This window comes from Haliotis asinina, chromosome 1 (assembly GCF_037392515.1).
Source record: "Haliotis asinina isolate JCU_RB_2024 chromosome 1, JCU_Hal_asi_v2, whole genome shotgun sequence".
NCBI classification, from domain to species: domain Eukaryota; kingdom Metazoa; phylum Mollusca; class Gastropoda; order Lepetellida; family Haliotidae; genus Haliotis; species Haliotis asinina.
The window spans coordinates 1,469,660-1,489,915 of NC_090280.1; positions in this window are offsets into that span (position 1 = coordinate 1,469,660).

A 20,256-nucleotide genomic window follows, 5' to 3' on the forward strand; every position below is an offset into this window, starting at 1 on the left:
TTGGAATTGTTGTGAATTTCGGTCTTGGCACTACTGCTGATATGTAACTTTTTCGATTGTGAATTGTCCAAATTATGATAATATGAACTTTGTCTAAAGTGTTGTGCCAGAAGGCGATGGCTCATGGGCCGATCCAGTAGATTAATTACGTATAAATCTTCTACTGGAGTATATCATGAGGGTATCCGTGGTGCTGCAAGCTGGAGGCCCGCTTGCTTTAGCATTGTCCTTGTGATACTCCGTGGTGGGTGGGGAGCTCGGATGATGACAACCATGGCTTATGACATACCCCCCAAAAAAACAAAACGTCCACTTGAAATTGATCCTGTTGATACTGACCACAGACCGTCTCTATCGATTGAGTACTGGCCACACTTTCTCCAGACAAGACACCATTAAAGCTGAACCCTGTCGCAGTATCTAAGGGTATTCAATGTATTGCTGGTGAGGTTAAGAACTTTAGGGGCTTACGTTTGGGTGAGCAGTTAATTGAATGCGGAAAAGGACAACAATCAACCAACCTGATGAACATGAAATCTTTCTTCGGCATTCCGGTCACTGTCTCTCGCATAAAACCTTGAACACAAGCAAAGGTAGCGTGAGAGATCGGGATAGATTGTTTGATGATATGTCGGAACTTGATACAGCATCAGAAATGAAGGACCAAGATGTGCTCTATGTCAAACGCTTTTCAACTCGCAGAAACAACGAAACCATCAAAACAAATACGTATCTGTTTACTTTTTCATGTCCAAATGCTCCGAAATTAGTGACGGCAGGTTACTGCATCATTCAAGTTGATACCTACATCCCCAACCCGCTCAGGTGTTTTAGATGCCAGAAATATGGACACAGTGTAAATACGTGGGCATTTTCTATTGTGTGTTCTCACTGTGGTGAGAAGACACACACAATAGAAGATTGTTACAGTGATTTAAAAAAATGCACCAACTGCTCAGGCGGCCATTCCTCATTTTCGAAACAATGTCCTATTTGGAAAGAACTAATGGAGATAAACAGAATAAAGTTTACTCAAAATATTTCCTTTTCTGAGGCAAAGAAACTGGTAAAGAGATCTGGTCTTCCAGAAAGTTATGCAACCGTAGCAAAAACATCATTGGAGGCTACCTCTGAAATAACAAAATCATCAACAGGCTGCCAAACACTACCTTGACTTGGGTAAATTGCGATTCTCCACAGCTTTTTGTACCCTGTTATATTATCCCAGACTGAGGATTCACATCTTCTTCTGATCACAAATCATCATCATCTCAGTCACAATCGAAATCTCAATCAACAGCTGATAGTCAACAAACGGTGAAAAGTAAACCGAAGACAAAGCATGATGCTTCAAAACAACAAAGTGGAAGAGCTCCTAAAGGGTCACAAAATAAAATTCAATTGTTCAATAAATATGGGTCTCTTGAAGACATGGACGTTTCTGAAAACGTCCATTGTAGGGCACATAGCTTGTCGCCTTCCAGAAGAGTGCGGAGTACATCCCCAATAAACCCCCCCAAAAGAGGGGATTGAGGACTAATTTACATGAATTACAACTATTAGTCCAAGATTTTACACCTTCAGCGTTCTGTCTCCAAGAGACATATTTAAAACAAACAGATACATTTGACCTTCGACATTTTAATGCATATCATTGTTTTTACCCTCCGGGTGATAGGGCCACTGGCGGATCATCCATTCTAGTCAGACAAAATCTTATTCAAAGCCCTGTTCCGCTTATTACTAATATGCAGGCTGTTGCAGTGAGACTTACTTTACATGTAGCGTTTACACTATGCTCTCTCTATATTTCGCCGTCTTCGACGTTTGCCAAAGCCGATCTTCAAGCTTCAACTCCCGAAGCCCTTTATTATAATGGGAGATTTAAATGGGCACAACCACTCTGGGGTAGTGTAACTACAAACAATAAAGGTAAATTTGTGGAGGACTTTTGTTCTGACAATGATTTATGTATTTATAATGATGGTTCCAATACATATTTACACCCTGGTACAGGGACTTATTCTGCTCTCGACTTGTCACTTACAAATTCAGAACTACTAAATGAATTCGAATGGTCAGTTCAAGATGGCCTCTGTGGAAGTGACCATTTTCCTACTGTATTAAAAGCTGTAACTCCATCTGATGTTCCTCCATCATCAAGGCGGAATTTTAAAAAGGCTAACTGGGCTTTATATGAAACACTGTGTGCTGACAAGCTTAAACCTGAACGTTTTATTGACGTTCCTGATGCTATTAAGTGCTTTTCTGATGAATTGAACTCCATAGCTGATGTGTGTATACCAAACTCTTGTGTAGTTCCACATATTCGAAAACCATGGTTCAACGATGAGTGCAAACAAGTTAGGAAAGCAAGGAAAAAAGCAGAACATTATTTCCGTCATCATCCTATGGTGCATAATTTAAATAAATTCAAAATTTTAAATGCTAAAGCACGACGTACTTTTAAACAGAACATACGCCAATCTTGGCAAAATTATGTATCTAAAATAAATTCTAGGACACCCATGTCCAAGGTTTGGAACATGGTCCAGAAAATTAAAGGTAAGGGTACTAAATCCACTATCCATCATCTTAAACATGGAGATCAATTGCTTACTGATAAATCAGATATTGCTAACAAACTGGGTGAAACACTTGCTAAACACTCTTCCTCTTCTAATTATGTACCAAGGTTCCAGCAATATCAAAAACAACAAGAAAAGAAAACTATTAATTTCAATTCTGATAATGGGGAAGATTATAATGAAACCTTTTCTATTCATGAACTCCATACTGCTCTTGATCAAGCTCATGACACTGCTACAGGAGCTGATAACATACATTATCAACTCCTGAAGCACTTACCAGAATCCTGTTTGGAGACGCTCTTCTCAATATTTGATCATATTTGGACTTCAGGTAAATTTCCTTCTTCATGGCATGACGCTATAGTAGTACCAATACCTAAACCTGGACGTGATCATACGGATCCATCTAATTATCGTCCGATTTCGTTAACTAGCTGTGTTTGCAAGACCATGGAACGCATGATAAATAATCGACTAGTTTGGTACTTGGAAACAAATAACCTTATAACTGATATACCATGTGGTTTCCGTAAAAACAGAAGTACTGTCGATCACTTAGTGCGTTTAGAATCATTTGTAAAAAACGCACTAATTAACAAACAACACTCTGTGTCTATCTTTTTTGATCTTGAAAAAGCATATGACACAACTTGGAAATATGGCATTTTACGAGATTTACATGACTTCGGTTTGCGAGGTCGTTTGCCTGAATTTATAGCAAAGTTTTTAAATAACAGACAATTCCAGGTCCGTGTGCGTTCTACCCTGTCTGATCATTACAATCAGGATCAGGGTGTTCCACAAGGCAGTATTTTGTCTGTCACTCTTTTTAGCATCAAGATCAACAGTTTATCTAAAGTTTTAAACGATTCAATTGATGGATCATTTTTTGTGGATGATTTTAATATATCTTGTCGTGGTAAAAATATGCATACCATTGAACGGCAATTGCAGTTGTGTTTAAACAAGATTAATAAATGGTGTCTTCAAAACGGCTTTAAATTTTCCAAATTGAAAACTAACTGCATACATTTTTGTCGAAAATACAAACCACATAAAGACCCTGAACTATCTCTAGATGGGACGCCCATTAAAGTTGTGAAGGAAGCCAAGTTCTTTGGTCTAATCTTTGATTCACATTTAACGTTTTACCACATATTAAATCACTTAAAACTAAATGCCTGAAAGCACTTGACTTGTTGAACGTGGTTTCAAATTCAAAATGGGGAGGGGATCAAGCTACCCTTCTCCATCTATATCGATCTCTCGTGAGTTCAAAACTTGACTATGGCTCCATTGTCTATGGTGGAGCCTGCAAAAGCAACTTAAAACAATTAGATTCAGTCCATCATCAAGGTCTAAGACTTTGTCTTGGCTCCTTTAGAACTTCACCTGTTAACAGCCTGTATGTCGAGGCTGATGAACCATCTCTTGATCAGCGACGTATAAAATTAGCTTTACAGTATGTAACAAAACTATATTCAAATGAGTCAAATCCTGCACATAACTGTGTTTTCAATCCCTTGTATGAGGATTTATACAATAAGAAATCTTCTCTTGTTCCGCCTCTTGGTTTAAGAATAAAACCACTTATTTCTGCTGCCAGCATTGAGCTGGAAAACATAGCTCCTTCCCGTCTTCTTTCTTCTCCTCCTTGGCAGTTGGTTAGGCCACAAGTTGACCTAACATTAACATCATTTAAAAAATCAGAAACAAATGCATTACAATATAAACAAGAATATCATCAATTAAAACATAAATATAGCAATTACAAACCCTTATTCACAGATGGATCCAAGGACGGTGGCGCAGTTGCTTGTGCCACTGTCATTGGATCCAGAACAATATCTTCTCGATTACCAGATAATAGTTCTATTTTTACAGCAGAAGCTAACGCCATATTAACAGCTCTCAAATATATTCAAAGACACCCCAAATGTATACAATATATAGTCTATTCCGATTCTCTTTCTTGCCTTCAGGCTATCAAAAATATTTCTTGCAAACATCCACTTTTAATAGAAATTATGGAATTGTATAATGATCTTGCAACTGGCCAATACGACATCGTCTTCTGTTGGTTACCCAGCCATGTAAGGATCTGCTAAGGCAGCACTGAACAAATCCGTGACTCCACTTCTTATTGCATACAGTGATTATAAAGCTAGCATTAGAACTTACATCCGTGATCTGATGCAGAAGAAGTGGGACACCCAAGTGGGTATAAATAAATTACATGCAATTAAACCTTTTATTGGTTATACCCACTTGGGTTGTCAGTCCAGATTTGAAGAGGTAATCATGCGGCGATGTCGTATTGGTCATACTAGATATACTCATTCATACCTATTGAAAGGTGAGGATCCTCCGTTTTGCATCCCTTGTGATGAGAGAACCACGGTCAAGCATATCCTGCTTGACTGTGTTGAATTCTCAATCATAAAGGATAAATATTTCAATGTAAAAACAATTAATGATCTTTTTAACACCGTAAGTTCTCATTTAATTCTTGGATTTTTAAAAGAAATTGATTTCATCTTTGAATTTTGATTATTATGTTCTGTAGATAGTTGCATTTCAATTCATGGTAGTTTAGATTAGTAACTTGAATTGTTAGTGGCTGTACCCTCAAAGGGGGTTGAAGTACCGTAAAATTATTGTCCTCCTGAGAGGGTACGTAAGTCCCAAAACATTTCCTGTAAGTTTAGACTTCCACTGTTTTTAATCGTAGTATATGTGTATTTTTAATTTTTGGCTAGATGTGTCTAAATTGCTAACAGCTGAGGGGATGATGTAAATCCAACTAGGGTCCATGCAGGTAGCAAAGGTACTGTAAGTCCCCATGGTCCCTAGTATGGTGATCTACCTTCGGTTGTTGGCAATCTATAGCCTGATTTTATGTTGTATTGTCCGAATAGTGATACTATTTTTAACTTTCCACACTAGGTTTAATCATACTTGTGATATTCTAGTTGTGTTACTGTCCCTCGTTGACAGGTTTTTATAGTATCGATATATTTCACTTCAGTATTAAACGTTCTCGTCACGATATGGCTGAGATATTGCCGATGTGACGTTAAATATTAACTCACTCACTCACTCACTCATTTTCTGACTTCTTAAACTGTGTAAGAGTTAAATCAACTTGTAGCCGCACTAGTTGCCAAGGAGGAGAAGAAAGCAAACGCGAAGGTGAGTCAATGCCAGCTGAAGAAAGGAATGGTTTAACTCTATGCCCAAGAGGTGGAACAAGAGAAGATTTCTTAGCATATAAATCCTCATAAAGGGGATCAAACATTTATTTTTTAGATATTTAACGTGCGGAAGAAAAGTTAAATGGGAATCGAAAATTATACCCAAGAACTTTGCCTCCTTGACCACTTTGATGGGCGTTAATATGGCGTTAGCTTCTGCTGTAAAAACAGAACTGTTATCCGGTAATCTAGACGATATTGTTCTGGATCCAACGACCGTGGCACAAGCCACAGCGCCACCGTCCTTGGACCCATCTGTAAATAAGGATTTATAATTGCTGTATTTATGTTTCAGTTGATTATATTCTTGTTTATGTTGTAATTCATTCGTTTCTGATTTTTTAAAAGTCGATAATGTTAGGTCAACTTGTGGCCTAACCATCTGCCAAGGAGGAGAAGAAAGAAAACGGGAAGGAGCTATGTTTTCCAGCTCAAAGTTTGCAGCAGAAATAAGTGGTTTTATTCTTAAACCAAGAGGCGGAACAAGAGAAGATTTCTTTTTGTATAAATCCCCATACAGAGGATTGAAAACACAGTTATATCCAGGGTTTGACTCAATTGAATATAGTTTTGTTACATACTGTAAAGCTAATTTTATACGTCGCTGATCAAGTGATGGTTCATCAGCCTCGACATACAGGCTGTCAACAGGTGAAGTTCTAAAGGAGCCAAGACAAAGTCTTAGACCTTGATGATGGACTGAATCTAATTGTTTTAAGTTGTTTTTGCAGGCTCCACCATAGACGATGGAGCCATAATCAAGTTTAGAACGAACGAGTGATCGATATAAGTGGAGAAGGGTAGCTTGATCAACTCCCCATTTAGAATTTGAAACCACGTTCAACAAGTCAAGTGCTTTCAGGCATTTAGTTTTAAGTGATTTAATATGTGATAAAAATGTTAAATGTGAGTCAAAGATTAGACCCAAGAACTTGGCTTCCGGTACAACTTTAATGGGCGTGCCATCTAGAGACAGTTCAGGGTCTTTATGTGGTTTGTATTTCCGACAAAAATGTATGCAGTTAGTTTTCGATTTGGATAATTTAAAACCATTTTCAAGACACCATTTATTAATCTTGTTTAAACACAACTGCAATTGCCGTTCAATGGTATGCATATTTTTACCACGACAAGAAATATTAAAATCACCCACAAATAACGATCCATCAATTGAATCGTTTAAAACTTTTGATAAACTGTTGATCTTGATGCTAAAAAGAGTGACAGATAAAATACTGCCTTGTGGAACACCCTGATCTTGATTGTAATGATCAGACAGGGTAGACCCCACACGGACCTGGAATTGTCTACCATTTAAAGAGTTGGCAATAAATTCAGGCAAACGACCTCGCAAGCCGAAGTCATGTAAATCTCTCAGAATGCCATACTTCCAGGTTGTGTCATATGCTTTTTCAAGATACAAAAAGATGGACACAGCATGTTGTTTATTGATCAGTGCATTTTTCACAAATGATTCTAAACGCACTAAGTGATCGACAGTACTTCTGTTTTTACGGAAACCACATTGTACATCAGTTATAAGGTTATTTGTTTCCAAGTACCAAACAAGTCGATTATTTATCATGCGTTCCATGGTCTTGCAAACACAGCTAGTTAATGAAATCGGACGATAATTAGATGGATCCGTATGATCACGTCCAGGTTTAGGTATTGGTACTACTATGGCATCGAGCCATGAAGAAGGAAGTTTCCCGGAAGTTCAAATATCATCAAATATTGATAAGAGCGTCTCTAAACAGGATTCTGGTAAGTGCTTCAGGAGTTGATAATGTATGCTATCAGCTCCTGTAGCAGTGTCATGAGCTTGATCAAGAGCAGTATGGAGTTCATGAATAGAAAACGTTTCATTATAAAATTCCCCGTTATCAGAATTGAAATTAATAGTTTTTGTTTATTGTTGTTTTTGATACTGCTCGAATAATTTAGGTAAATAATTAGAGGAGGAAGAGTGTTTACCGAGGGTTTCGCCCAGTTTATTTGCGATATCTGATTTATCCGTAAGTAACTGATCTCCATGTTTGAGATGATGGAGAGTAGATTTAGTGCCTTTACCTTTACTTTTTTGGACCATGTTCCATACCTCGGAAATGGGTGTCCGAGAATTTATTTTAGATACATAATTTTGCCAAGATTGGTGTTTGTTCTGTTTAAAAGTACACCGTGCTTTAGCATTTAAAATTTTAAATTTATTTAAATTATGCACCATAGGATGGTGACGGAAATAATGTTCTGCTTTTTTCCTTGCTTTCCTAGCTTGTTTGCAGACATCGTTGAACCATGGTTTTCGAATATGTGGAACTGCAAAGGACTTTGGTATACACTCATCAGCTATGGAGTTCAGTTCATCAGAAAAGCATTTAATATCATCGGGAACGTCAATAAAACGTTTGGGTTTAAGTTTTTCAAACCATACTGTTTCATATAAAGCCCAGTTAGCCTTGTTAAAATTCCGCCTTGATGGTGGAGGAACATCAGATTTAGTTACAGCTTTTAATATAGTAGGAAAATGGTCACTTCCACACAGGTCATCGTGGACTGACCATTCGAATTCATTAAGTAGTTCTGAATTTGTGAGTGACAAGTCGAGAGCTGAATAAGTCCCTGTACCAGGGTGTAAATATGTGTTGGAACCATCATTATATATACATAAATCATTGTCAGAACAAAAGTCCTCCAACAATTTACCTTTAGTGTTTGTATTTTCACTACCCCAGAGTGGGTTGTGCCCATTTAAATCTCCCATTATAATACAGGGCTTCGGGAGTTGATCATATAGAGCTTGAAGATCGGTTTTGGCAAACGCCGAAGACGGCAAAATATAGAGAGAGCATAGTGTAAACGCTACATGTAAAGTAATTCTTACTGCAACAGCCTGCATATTAGTAACAAGCGAAACAAGGCTTTGAATAAGATTTTGTCTGACTAGAATGGATGATCCGCCAGTGGCTCTATCACCCGGAGGCGAAAAACAATGATATGCATTAAAATGACGAAGGTCAAATGTATCTGTTTGTATTAAATATGTCTCTTGGAGACATATCACTGAAGGTGTAAAATCTTGGACGAATAGCTGTAATTGATGTAAATTAGTCCTCAATCCTCTGCAGTTCCACTGTACAATATTATTGGAATAATCTATCTTTTGGGGGGATTTATTGGGGATCTACCCCGCACTCTTTTGGAGGGCGACAAGCTATGTGCCCTAGAATGGACGTTTTCAGAAACGTCCATGTCTTCAAGAGACCTTATTGAACAACTGAGAGAGTCACGGTCAAGCATATTATGCTTGACTGTGTTGAATGATCCATCACAAGGGATATTTATTTTACAGTTAAAACAATGAAGGATCTTTTTACCAGCGTTAGTTTTCATTTAGTTATTGTTTTTCTTAAAAGAAATTGATTTTTTGATTGAATTTTGAGCAATATGTTTGTGTAAAAATTTTTTTGTAATAATTGGTAGTTTGGATTGGTAACTAGAATTGTTAGTGGCTGTACCCTCAAAGGGGGTTGAAGTATTGTAAAATTATTGTCCTCCTGAGAGGGTACGCAAAAACATTCATAGTAAATTTAAGTCTACCAGGCTTTTAATCGTAGTATTCATGTTGTTTTAATTTTGGCTAGCATATTGTACACTCGCCAGCAGCTGAAGGGATGGTGTAAATCCAACTGGAGTCCATGCAGGTAGCAAAGGTACTGTAAGTCCCTATGGTCCCTAGTATGGTGATCTACCTTCTGTTGTTGGCGATCTATAGCCTGTTTTTATATCGTATTGTCTAAATATTGATATTAGTTTTAACTTTTCACGCTAGTTTTAATTCAAATTGTGATACTGTAGTTGTTTTACTGTCCTTTGTCGACAGGTTTTATAACACACATATATTCCTTTTCAGTGTTTTGTTCCCGTCACGATATGGCTGAAATATTGCCGATGTGACGTTAAATATTAACTCACTCACTCACCCAATATAGCACACCTGGCAACAAATTGCATAATGTGCGTCATTCATTTAAAAAAAATAATTTAGTTAGTCAATAATGAGCAATCAATCAATGCATTGGCGGTTAATCCTTTGAAAGAAGGGTGTTGTTTTTACATAGACAGACAGGACAGAGTGTATTGAGCATAGATCAGTAAATGTACACACATAAACGCTACCTTTCGAGAAATCCCCCATTTACATCCGCATAAAACTAATTAATCAATCAGCGTGTTATCGGTTGATCCTTTGATCGATCCAGACTAAAGAAATGCAAAATGGGGCTCTTTGTCGGGTAATCTAAGTGGCGTTACCACTAATTATACCTGTTATAAATTCATTAACTGAGCATCAAGTGAATGATGACAAATAACGTGTAGGTTAATACCACCTAACATGGATTACAACCTAGCGAGACCAAGTGATTTTGACAGAATCGTCTATGAAAACAAGGGTTGTAACTCGAAAACTAGGCAAAGCAGGAGACAAAACTAGGTCATATTAGATTGTAAGAACACAAAGCTTTCATTTTTCACAACAGCTTTCGCGATTTCAGGTTTGTACAAACCTGTAAACGGAATAGTTTAACCCCTGAAATGTAGATGAATACTGCACAGACCCTCATTTCTATACCTACGATTAGGTCACGGAGACGCGCCGCTCTGATTGGTTGAAATTTCGTTTGCGACTGAGAATTGTGCACTGTTGACAGGTCGATTTAAGGTAATTAAAGATCGAAATGAGCAGATTTAATGACAGGGTTTCATTTATAGCGATGTCAGCAAGTGATTTTGCATGTGTATCCTATTAGAGTATATGTGACCTTTAAACAGTAACAGAGATCAAATCCACTGACCTTGAATTTTATCAGAAACGTTGTGATATCATTCAGCGTGTTCGTACTGTAACATGTTCCTCGCAGGCGTTTCATGTGCTGCTGACCTTGCATCTTACTCTTACAGAGAAAGCTGCATCAAGAAATCATGCAGACTGGAATACTTTTTTCCAGACATATATATTCTTGCACAGGGTATGTCTCGTCGATAGTTGCCTTGGTTTTAATTACACTTGGTAACAACTTTGCTTACTATGATCCCAAACAAGCGTATTTCTGTCCAGTAATATGCCTCTCTTTAACAGACGTAGCCATGTTCCAGAACAAATAACATGACTCTTACGGCTAATGAAATTTTCAAACAATCGAAGTAAGTCACATACTTCCTAAATCCTTCAGTAGAATATTGGCGCCTAATTACATATGCACGTTCGTAAACCCCTCAACCACGAAGTAGTAATGTAAAATATATTATGTGTCTCTTAAAGGAGTATATGAACATAAGCTACAGCAGAACACGATCATTTAGCATTAACTGCGAGAACTGTCTTGGTAGAAGAGACATTGTACACGTCTTCTATGCTTTAAGGTTCTGGTAGATTGTAGAAAGACAGCAAAGTAGGTATATAAGACAGGCCATGTACCTTGTAGTATTGTGTCTCCCGTGGTGCTTCACGACCACGGTTGGACACGATCAACCCTCGGACATACCTGCTGAAATATTAGAAATGCATGCATTAGAAATATATGCACCCATTGGTGTCAAAATGTGCAATCAAAAGTGCACTGACAGACCATCTTGCAAAAGCTTTGGTTATGATTATGACAGCCTTCGATGTTACTTGTTAAGATTGCAAGTGGACAAAAGAGAAGAATATGGAACATATTTTATCGTACCAAAAAACAATGAAAAGGTAAGTTGTCCATTTTACTTACGTCTTTAATTCCTCCGGCTTCAAAATTGTGTTTGTCACAGGGAGATATCAACAAGTAACAAGTAATGTTGCAATATGTTGTTTTTGGTTTGATGAACGTGTCTGGGTGATGAACGTGTCTTGGTGATGAACGTGTCTGGATGATGAACGTGTCTGGGTGATGAACGTGTCTGGATGATGAACGTGTCTGGGTGATGAACGTGTCTGGGTGCGTTGGTACAGCGGGGTATTTTAATGTTTGGTTCATATACCTTCAGGATCATTCTATGCCATTAACTTTGCTTAAATTGTGATATTCATTTAGACAGCTAAGTATGCAATTCCGGAGCAGATTACAAATGGCAGGTTATTTAAGAACACTAAGTATTGGTAAGTAATAGTTTGGACATCCTGGAATAATACTGTTTTTGTCCCATTGCGTTATTTCTATTTCCAAATTTACTATTTGAATAATATCTCATCTGAAGAGGTTTTGTTGTCTAAAACCAGCCTTTTGTCTCTAGATTACGCTAGATGGTTACAATACATATTGAATGATTCAGGCCAAACTAATGGTAACATGGTACGACCTTATAGGTTACTTGGAGATTATTTATCTGTTGAAACGTATGTTTATATGTTGTTCAACAGATCCCATCGCAGTGTATTAGGTAAATGTCATTATGGTTCATCACCCCTGGAAGTAGATTTAGGTAGATTCAGTCACTCCAAAACCCCACTTGAAAAACGGATCTGTGAGCTATGCAAAAGCAATGTTGAAGATGAGGTACATTTTTCAGCTTGTCTATACTCTGAATAAAGAGAGGAGTTTATCATCTCTGTTTGAGTTCAACGTAGTGTCGATGATTTGGGAACAGCAGATTTCATCTTGATGACTTCGATTGGTCTCTTGCCCACGAGTCTAATAACTTTGTTGTTGATGACCGAAACAACGGAGTCTTGATGCAGACGTGCAACCCATTCCTTTGATTGACTTTCGAGACACATCAGATCGTATGCATGTTGGTGTTGGAACAACCGTTCAGCTAAGGTGTGACTGATGCGACTGCATGGCGACATCCAAGACTGTAAGGGCATATTTATGGATTTTAAGTCTCACCGTGTTCTGCAATAGAAACAAGAGCTCCGCGTGGTGCAGTCGATTTGGTACTGATATGTTAGACGTTCTTCTCGTGATATACTGGGATGCTGACAAGTGGATTTTTCAGAAAAAAAACTGTTTTAAGCCAAGATTTAGTAACTTTGTGACACCCAGGTGACTTTGGTGAGTTTGGTGAGTCCACACCCTTTCAGTATCCGTGTGGACTGTCGTATATATTATTGTATTTTTGTTTAATTATTTAATACGTGTGTGTATATATATATTCATAATGCCATCATTGGCAATCCATTTTTTCATGTCCCTGGGTAATTCCCACAGCATTCGATGTAAATTTAAGTGTACCCAGTCTAATAGTAGTATTCTTGTGATTTCAATTTTTGCGAGCGTTTTGTGAACTCGACAGTGGCTGGAGGGCTGATGTAAATCCAGCTGGGGTCCATGCAGGTAGCAAAGGTACTGTAAGTCCCCATGGTCTTTGGTATGGTGATCTGTCTCCAGTTGTTGTGATCTATAGTTTTTTATTGTATTGTCTGCTTTATTTACTAGAATGTTTTACTTTTCCATGCTAGTTTTATACCCATATCTGTGATACCCTGGTGTCTTTACTGTCCATCGTGAAAGGTTACATTATCAAAAACGTTCCCATTTTTCGCATATAAATTGTTTTCCTCACGATATGGCTGAGATATTGCCGACGTGATGTTAAATATTAACTCACTCACTCTCTTATGTCCCTGGGAGACAGAGACGACTCTACATCATGTGATTGTCGCTTCTCAGCATGTTCAGTATGTGTTTGAAAGTCTGTTTCTTCATCTTGAATCAATTGTGCTTGATATCGTTCTGTCTCATCACTGACTTGGTCGAGTTCATTCTTGGTCTCAGGCCAACATATTCTCCAATTGGCATGTCTGCACATTCGTCCTTCATCTTTCAGAGCACCAATCTGTTTACTTGTAGTTTTGGATAATCTTTCATGTCGTACAGGTATTTTGACATGTCCTCAAACACGTCCTCGATATCCATCACCAGGGAATCTCTTTTCCGCATACAGCACTTTGCATCAATCCCGTACGTATCTTGAGTTCGTTGTGATAAAAGTCGTACACGAGAAGTTGGATAACTCCGTCCCCACGTAAATGGGCTGGTTGGACTTCATGTAGCATGTGGTCATGTGCAGCACTGCCAGGCGGCCACAGAATTTCTTCATTTAATGCCAGGCTGCCTATCAATTTATTCGTTGTGAGTTAGGGCTGGCTTTATGCCAACTCACTTTTGCACATTTTCCATCCGTTTACAGAACACTGTTCGCACAGAATTTTTAGAAATCAGGGTGCATTCAGATGTATGGTTCCATCCCCAGCTGTCAAATCACAACGGTTGGTGTATTTTCTTCAGCTTCATTTCCCAATGACATAATGCCAGTTTCAACATGATGTTGGCGAGTTTACATTGTTGCCCAGCATATTTCGCTGGTAGCCAAAGAGTCAGTCTTGATTCACCACCAACCTATTGGGAGCCAGTGGGTAGCTGTTGTGCGATCAATGCAACTTGTTGGGATAGTTCACTTTGAGTATATAACCAATGTTGGAATCCGGACCAATGCTTACAACATCGACAATGTCTCTGTCAATCCACTCCAATACAGGTTGTTGGCTTGGAGGTAGAGTATGTATTTAGTTGGTTTCGCAGAGTCGTAGGTGCCCATGTAATTTATGGCTTTGGATAACGCCTGGCAGACATGAAACATGATGTTCTTGATGAATGGTTGCTTGTCAATGTCAGTCAAAAGTTCCACTCCTCTCCAGTTCTTTTCAACAAGACGTCCCTTGAGAGGCTGGGAGAGTTGTAATACCAGGCAGGATCAAGGTTATATTATTTCAAGCAGTTTTTTTCTGAATATCTCAAATACATCGGCCAACAATAGCATGTCAGTTTTCAAGTAACGGACGTGGTAGCGACCTGAAGCCGTGCAGTTCAGTTTCTCCTACATGTTAATCACACGCGAGTAATTGCTCTTGCTGACACAGGTGGTTGTAAAGGTTTTTCACTGCCTTCGTGTCCAAACATGTTAATTTCAAATTGATTTTTGTGATCTGACAGATGGAAGTGGACCTGTCTATGACGAAAAATCCAAGAGCGGTTTCCTCTTTTTGTGGGATACCTTAAACACCTGCCAAGGCTACCTTTCAGTCTGAACATCCCGGTTATCATTATCACTACTAAGCAATCGTTGCCTTTATATTTGACGCAAAAGATGACTTGATTTTTGCTTGACGTATGTAGAATCAAGTCCAGGTACCAGCTGCCTTTTAACGACACGTAGTTCACATATACAGCTATTTGTTCAGTGACATTTTTACCGTGGGTGGCATTTGAGACCTTGCAGATATGTGCCATGGTGGCCTGTCGGGACGAATTGGCACATGTGAGATTATTCCATTTGTCCACAATCTCAAGCGATTTCCTATTTTGTGGAACCGCCGGCATTCATGCAAGTAATCTTTTTTTTGAAAAGATGGGTTTGAAACTGAAGGCATCACTGCTGTCGGCATCGCTGTTGTCGGGGCACCCGTGGCGAGCCACCTCCTCGTGGTGGGTGCTGGGTAACGCCAAGAGCTCGCCGACACCCCCGTAGTGGACCCGGGGGCATATTTGGTCCACCAACCCGTTTGCCGTGGGTTGCAGCCCTGTGTCGGTGGAGGACGGGAGTCTGGGGCTTGAGAGCACTGGGAACCTGTAACCGCGTTCCCTTTGATCAACACACCCCTTCGACCCTTACTTCACCTAGACGGGAGGTTGAATGGGCCCGGTTCAACCAATCGGCTGGTCATGCCAAGCCCTGTGTATGGACTGTTTACATGTCAATGCACACATGTTATTTGGAATTGTTTGATTTCGGACTTGGACTTATTATTACAGTGCAATGATTTGGAATTGGAAAAATGTTAATATGTATTTAAACTTTGCCTAGAGTCTTATGCCAGAAGGCGGTGGCTCATGGGCCAATCTGGTGGATTAGTTATTTATAATTCTTCCGCTAGAGTATATCATCTGAGTGTCCTTGGTGCTGCAAGTCGGAGGCCCACTTGTTTTTAGCATTGTCCTTGTGATACTCCGTGGTGGGTGGGGAGCTCAGATGATGAACCATACTAAATTACCCATGGCTTACACAACCCCCCTAAAAAGAAACAAACGTCACCTTGACTATGATGATGATGATGATGACCCTCGACCGTCCAGCTCAATCGAATATTGGCCACGATTTCTCGTTATGGAAACTCTTGACAAATCACCTATTAAATTAAATCCTTTTGCAGTATCAAAAGGTATACAGGGTATTGCGGGTGAGGTCAGAAATGTCAGGCGATTACGTTCAGGCTCTCTCCTTAAAGAGTGTAATCGGAAACAGCAATCCACCAACCTGATGTCTACCGAGTTGTTCGTTGGAGTTCCAGTCTCAATTTCCGCTCACAGGACGCTGAATACGAGCAAAGGGATTGTCAGAGACAGAGATCGACTGTTTTCTGATATGTCAGAACTTGATATAGCGGCAGAAATGAAAGAGCAAGGAGTGATTTTTGTCAAAAGATTTACAACACGAATAAACACTGAAACAAAACCTACTAATACTTATCTTTTCCATTTTTCTTCGCCAACCATTCCCAAATCAGTTAGAGCAGGATATTGCAATCTCAGTGTTGATACCTATATTCCCAATCCACTGAGATGTTTCAAATGTCAAAAGTATGGACACGGTGTCACTACATGTACTAACTCGGTAACATGCGCTCATTGCAGTGAGAAAACTCATGTTACTGAGGATTGCAATAACAACATTAAAAAATGTGCAAACTGCTCTGGGACACATTCATCTTTCTCGAAACAATGTCCCATCTGGATTCAACAAATGGAAATAAACAAAATTAAGTTCACGCAAAATGTTAGTTTTGCTGATGCCAAGAAACTTGTTCTTTCCCCAACAGACCAGACCACTTCTTATGCCTCAGTTGCGAGAATACCCTCTGCCGCCAGTCACAAAGCAACTGTATCCACTTCTTCAATGGAGTGCCAAACTGATCTGACATGGGTGGATACAGAGAAACCTGAAATATACACACCCAACTAGTCGACCCAGACCGCTAAATCACTTCCAAAAACACTTGCTCCATTTCAATCACGGTCATCTTCTCAAGAACAATCGTCCTCATCATCACAGCCTATGCCTAAGCTTCAATCACAAAATAATGGGAAAGATATTACCAAAAATAAAATCAAAACCAAAAATGACATACAAAAATGTAAGAGTAGCAGAACCTCCAAAGGTTCAAATGACACCATCAAACGTTTTAATAAGTTTGGATCCTTAGAAGACATGGATGTGTCCGAAAACATCCAAAGTAGGGCACATAGCTTGTCACCCTCTAGGAAATCAAGGGGTAGATCCCCAATAAATCCCCCAAAGAAATAGTTTCTTCATATATTATTCAGTGGAATTGCAGGGGCGTAACGACTAATCTTAATGAGCTTCACCTATTAGTCCAAGACTTTACACCATCAGCATTCTGCTTGCAAGAAACGTATCGAAAGCAGACAAATACTTTTAACTTACGTCAATATAATGCATATCATCACTTTTCCCCACCTGGTGATAGAGCCAGTGGAGGATCTTCAATCCTTGTAAGACATGATGTTATTCACAGTCCTGTAAAACTCAAAACTAATCTTCAAGCTGTTGCAGTGCGAATGACTTTGAACATTACGCTTACTTTATGTTCACTGTACATTCCGCCTTCATCAACTCTTATGCAGGCTGATCTACAAACTCTCTACGATCAATTACCCAAACCATGTATTCTCATGGGTGATTTAAATGGGCACAGCCCACTTTGGGGTGGTGTAATCACGAACACTAAAGGTCAGCTTCTGGAGGATTTCATTTCAAATAATAATTTATGTATATATAATGATGGTACAAATACATATTTACATCCTGGCACGGGAACATATACAGCTCTTGATTTGTCATTAACTGACTCCAACTTACTAAATGAATTCGAATGGTCAGTCCACAATGACCTCTGTGGAAGTGACCATTTTCCTACTATACTGAAATCTGTAACACCATCTGATGTTCCTCCATCATCAAGATGGAATTTTAAAAAGGCTGACTGGCCTTTATGTGAAACGTTGTGTGCTGCCAGGCTTCAACCTGAATATTTTATTGATGTTCCTGACGCTATCAAAAGGTTTTCTGATGACCTAAAATCTATAGCTGATGAGTGTATACCAAAGTCCTCTGCACTTCCACACATAAGAAAACCATGGTTCAACGATGAGTGCAAACAAGCTAGGAAGGAAAGGAAAAAAGCAGAACATTATTTCCGTCGCCATCCGATGGTGCATAATTTAAATAAATTTAAAATTTTAAATGCTAAAGCACGGCGTACTTTTAAACAGAACAAACGCCAATCTTGGCAAAATTATGTATCTAAAATAAATTCTCGGACACCCATGTCCAAGGTGTGGAACATGGTCCAGAAAATTAAAGGTAAAGGTACTAAATCTACTGTCCATCATCTTAAACATGGAGATCAATTGCTTACTGATAAATCAGATATTGCTAATAAACTGGGTGAAACCCTTGCTAAACACTCTTCCTCTTCGAATTACACCCCTAAATTTCAGCAATATCAAAAACAACAAGAAAAGAAAAGTATTAATTTCAATTCTGATAATGGGGAAGGTTATAATGAAGCGTTTTTTATTCATGAACTCCATACTGCACTTGATCAAGCTCATGATACTGCTACTGGAGCTGATAACATACATTATCAACTCCTGAAACATTTACCAGAATCCTGCCTAGAAACTCTCCTAAATATTTTTGATGATATTTGGACATTGGGTAACTTTCCTCCCTCATGGCGTGACGCCATAGTAGTACCAATACCTAAACCTGGACGTGATCACACGGATCCGTCCAATTATCGACCTATTTCACAAAAGAGATTTACATGATTTCGGTTTGCGAGGTCGTTTGCCTGAATTCATAGCCAAATTTTTAAATAACAGGCAATTTCAAGTGCGCGTGGGTTCTACCCTGTCTGATCATTACAATCAGGATCAGGGTGTTCCACAAGGCAGTATTCTGTCTGTCACTCTTTTTAGCATCAAGATCAACAGTCTATCTAAAGTTTTAAACGATTTAATCGATGGATTTTTATTTGTGGATGATTTTAATATTTCTTGCCGTGGTAAAAATATGCATACTGTTGAACGGCAACTGCAGCTGTGTTTAAACAAAATAGATAAATGGTGTCTTGAAAACGGCTTCAAATTTTCTAAATCTAAAACCAATTGTATACACTTCTGTCGTAAATACAAACCCCATAAGGACCCAGAACTATTTCCCAGTGGTACCCCAAACAAAGTGGTCAAGGAGGCTAAATTCTTGGGACTTATTTTCGACTCACATTTGACCTTTTTGCCGCATATTAAATCCCTGAAAGCCAAATGTCTGAAGGCACTCGATTTATTAAAGGTTGTTTCAAATTCAAAATGGGGAGGGGATCAGTCTACCCTTCTCCACTTATATAGATCAATGATCCGATCTAAACTTGATTACGGCTCCATCGTATATGGTGGAGCTTGTCAAAGCAACCTAAAACTACTTGATCCTGTGCACCACCAAGGCCTAAGACTTTGTCTCGGTTCTTTTAGAACCTCTCCTATTGACAGTCTATACGTCGAAGCTGATGAGCCTTCTCTCAACTTACGTCGTATAAAACTATCTTTACAATACATTACAAAATTAGCGTCAAATGAGTCTAATCCCGCATTTAATTGTGTCTTTAATCCTCTCTACGAGGATTTGTATACCAAAAAGTCTTCCCTTGTTCCACCTCTTGGGCTCAGAATTAAGCCATTTCTTGCAGCATCTAGCATTGAGCTGGAAAATATAGCTCCTTCCCGTCTTCTCCTCCTTGGCAGTTGGTTAGGCCACAAGTTGACCTAACATTAACATCACTTAAAAAATCAGAAACGAATGAATTACAGTATAAACAAGAATATAATCAATTGAAACATAAATATAGCACTTATAAATCCTTATTTACAGATGGATCCAAGGACGGTGACGCTGTGGCTTGTGCCACTGTCATTGGATCCAGAACAATATCTTCTAGATTACCCGATAATAGTTCTATTTTTACCGCAGAGGCTAACGCCATATTAACAGCCCTTAAATATATTCAAAGACACCCTAAACGTAAACAACATATAATTTATTCCGACTCTCTTTCTTCCCTTCAGGCTATTAAAAACATTTCTTGTAAACATCCACTTTTAATAGAAATTATTGAACTGTATAATGATCTTGCTACTGGCCAATACGACATCGTCTTCTGCTGGTTACCTAGCCATGTAGGGATCTCTGGTAACACATTGGCTGACCTTGCTGCTAAAGCAGCACTCAACAAATCTGTGACACCACTGCTCATTCCTTACAGTGATTACAAAGCCACCATTAGATGTTAT